Raw genomic sequence first — 4,110 nt, 5'->3', positions numbered from 1 at the left:
TTTTGTTACAATCAAAAATGTTAATCATACAAATTATGGATTTGGTCTAGACCAGGGTCGCGCATCTGTATACTCCGGGCGCCCACTGAGTTGTTTTGCTTTTGCCATTCTCCCTCATTCAGAGTGTATGTGTTGTTGTTTTTTCACCTATACATAAACACTTGCTTCAGTTTGATGGGATTCTGTTGGGCGACGCTGGCCTAGACCAAAGATGATATTCATAGGCTTTGATCTTATAACGTTTGAATACTATTCAAACCTGCTCAATATAAATGCTGATTTAGGAGTTCTCCTTGGATTTTTCCTCTCTCTCTCTAGGTTATGAAGATCTATCCCGACTGGCATTAGCGGCACGTACTATTCACAAAATGATGACAACATTTTGTTGCGACGACATACCGGCGAGATCTTTTGCAGTTCTCAGGGCTGCATTCTATCGGGTCTATAAATTCTTCCATTATGTATCACAGCAGCAGTGATGATGTCTCTGGAATTTCTCCGACATATTATTGTTTTTTTTTTTTTATAATCTAAGGCATATATATAGGCTCGAGTACGATTTTCATGCCAGAAAACATCACAACAAAATAATCGGCAGGTTTACAAAATGGACACCCCCATAGGTTAGTTATCTCTAGATAAAAAGACTAGCTACGCTAGTGTCCTAACTGTAAGATCATATCTATTGAATATCATAAAACGCACATTTCCACCAACACAACGTAAATCAAGAAATTCTGGTAATACAATAACAACAGCATTGAGAGAGAGTTTGGTTGCACCTAGACATTGCGGATTTCTTAGATTTACCTCAGGCCAATAAAAGATACCAAATTCTATTGATGACGATGATGGTAATGGTCACACAACAAGTTTATAACAACGTTCCTTTGCAATTCTCTTCACAAGTGCACTGCAGCAGACAAACGCCGCATACTCAGTTTGTGTTGTGGTCTTACGGCGTAAGGAGGTAACAGAATTTTTAAGCGGGAAATAACGACAAGTGTTGAGTCGGTGTTACACACAAAAATCTTTGCTTTGGAAATAAATTCCGGTTTTTTATTATTTTTGCAAGCAACATGAAGGCAGATGAAGCGTTTAAAAAGTGGGTTGAATGTCCATTAAATATTTTAAAGAAATTTTACGTGTAAATATTTTGGTGTTTTGTTTAAAGTGTCAACTAAATAAAGAAATTCTAGGTCATGTGAATTGGAATTGTTCTAAATAAATACGCGTTATGTGATATGCCTCGACATAACATACATACATAAATATCAATATGCACTTATTTAGATACTTGTTCATTCGTAATATTTTAGTCATTATCAATTTTCGCATAAGTATCACCTTTTTCCGATCACAAATGCACGATAAACAATTTGAAAAGTACTTAGAAATGTCTAAAGATAACCAATAATTTTTACTGATTGGAGGAGGCGTTTATTGGAAAACATGTTCTTATATTTGGACTGTCGTGATTGAAATAACAAAATAAATGATTAAGACAATAACAATCGGAGACAAAGTAGCTAAATTAGTAGGAAAAAAAAACATGTAAAATAGGGTTTAGTTCGGGCGGTCCGAACGTTTTATACCATTTCCCATTAAATATTCTGGATTAAAATGGAAAAAGTAGTTTCCTTTCCTGTCCACAATTTTATGTGGAGACGTTTCTCAACCATTGTGGAGAAATTTCGACATTGCAGGGAACCTCAAATGTCAAATAAAGGTAGTTTAGTTAACAAATTTAGCTAAAATCTTCAAAATACCTAAAATCGGGAGGCAACATTACAAGGCGGCTATACCAATACATGGACCTATACCGACAATTTTTGGAGAAGTTTTGTGACCACAGGAATTCTCAAATGTTAGATAACAGGTCGTCCGATCAATAAATGTAGATGAAACCCACAAAATACCTAAAATAGGGAGGTACCGCTGTATGGGGGCTATACAAAAACTTGGACCTATGTTGACAATTTTTTATGGAGAAGTTTTGTAACCACTAACAACCTGTCAAATTACATGTAGTTCAGTCAAAAATTGTAGCTAAAAACCTCTAAGTACAGAAAATCGAGAGGTACCGTTATTTGGGAGCTATATCAAGACATGGACCTTTGTTGGCAATTTTTGGTGAAGAAGTGTTGTGATCCCTAAGAATTTCAAATGTAAAATTACAGGTAGTGCGGTTAAAAATTTTAGCTAAAATCCTCAAAATACGATTTTCGGTACCGTATAGTTATTAAGTGCTATATACGGAGAAAAAATACAGCTAACAAATATATATGTTAGATTGCAAACAAAAATATGTTTGGATCCAAATGTGTGCTATGTTAGGGACTGTTGCAAACAAATATATGTTTGAATCCAAACACTGTTTGGGTCCAAACATATATTTGTTTGCACCCAAACATATATTTGTTTGCTGCATTTTTTTCTCAGTGTACCGGAACACGGACCTACGTTCACAAAAAAGAGGAAAATGAGATTAAAAATCATGATATTGGAAATTGTGAAAGCAAAGCAAAAAATAGAGAAGAGAGGAAATATATTCTTTGATGATCAATGTTTTAGTATGTGTGTATGTATGGGTGAAGAAAACAAAAACCGTATGATGTTTATCGTTTGTTTTTTGTTCACGTACACTGTAAGTGAGAGAGAGAAGCAAATGCAAACCCTCAAGATACTCGGGCATGTTCTGAAATTCACTGTGCATTCATTTAAGATCACACATGCACTTCCCCTGTGGAAGCAATGTCGTTTCTTGTTTCACTTGAAAAGGACTTTCATATTTCAAGAAAGAACTTTCGAAAACTTTTTTAGAACTATTAAACTTTATCATTAACAATGAAAAATACATATATCATGATATTAGTATCAGTATATCAGTCTTCGTTGGCTCATCAACGAATACACATGCGTGTGTGGGTATGTACCTTTGTTCTTTTGATTGTTTACGAAACAGACGTAAACAAAGAATCGAACTTCTAAAGAGCGCACATGTTGAATTTGGTACTTTAAGAAAAATAAATTTTTAAATCATATTTTGTTAAAAAAAATTAAATATTTTTTTTTAAATGCTCATAGAGAACACATTAAATTTTAGTCCTATGCAGTTTTTGTGTGGAAATTTTCAATTAGTTTCTTTAAAAAAATAAGGATTTACTCAGCTCTCGCCATCAAAATTAATGGAAAGCAATAATCGAATTTTCGATTTTGGTCTAAAAAATAAGCGATTCTTGCCGTCAAAGTGGTTCAAATTTGGACGTTCAAATTTGCGCCCTATTTATGAAACTTATTAAAAACTGGATTTAGTTTTTCGATTGGTACTCTTTTCATGCAAATTGAAATGATCCTTGTCTCTGACAACCACAGATTCTCCCTCCTCTCCCAAGTTAAAAAATTATTTCTTGAAAATTGCTGTAAAGTGTTGAACAAATCTGCATTTTGAAAATAATTCGGGGACAACTTCTAAACTTAATTACTCGTTGGACATCGGCGATCTAAAAAAACAACGATTTGTAAAAAGTCTCCAATAATTGCCCTGAACCTATCATTATTTCGCACCAAAAATAAGGAAAAATTTTTTTAAATTTTTATTTTGTCGCAAAACTAAATAATTAATATATTGACGTCATGGGGAATGCCCAACTCCATCATACAAAATTATAAAATCCTATAAAAGTCATTTGAATTATGAAAAAATTACAAATTTACATGTGAACCTATGTTTATTTCGGGCACTGTATCCTGTGAATTGTCCTCTAACTACCGTTCGCTTATATGTTTTCTTATAGATTTCTATACAAATAAATAATGTTTTTTGAAAAAAATTGGTGTGCCGAATTTAGTGTTATATTTCTATAATGTAGAAAAAATTGCCCGGAGTCGGAATCGAGTTATTTTTTCCGACTCAGCCTAGTTTGCGAGAGGAACAATAATACGATGTGTGGGATTTGGGTAAAACAAGATTATAATTACCTCTTCCACATGTGGTGTGGGCTATAAAGGAATTAAAAAAAGCCGATCAATATTGGTTGTAAGTGACGAGCTGTACTGAAGAATTTGATGTATTTAAAAAATGTTTCCAGCGCACTATTACATGAAAAG

The 4,110-nt window shown here is 33.6% G+C and overlaps 1 pseudogene; it reads left to right on the top strand.

The window, feature by feature from the left end:
- Nucleotides 1-962: 962 nt before the first annotated feature.
- LOC141390741 (aquaporin-like) overlaps nt 963-4,110 on the top strand; it is a 434,687-nt pseudogene continuing 431,539 nt past the window's right edge.

Source organism: Musca autumnalis, unplaced genomic scaffold (genome assembly GCF_047663935.1).
Source record: "Musca autumnalis isolate F117 unplaced genomic scaffold, ASM4766393v1 scaffold_1, whole genome shotgun sequence".
NCBI lineage: Eukaryota > Metazoa > Arthropoda > Insecta > Diptera > Muscidae > Musca > Musca autumnalis.
Note: the sequence above shows the minus strand (reverse complement) of the source record. Positions and strands in the feature narration are given on the sequence as shown.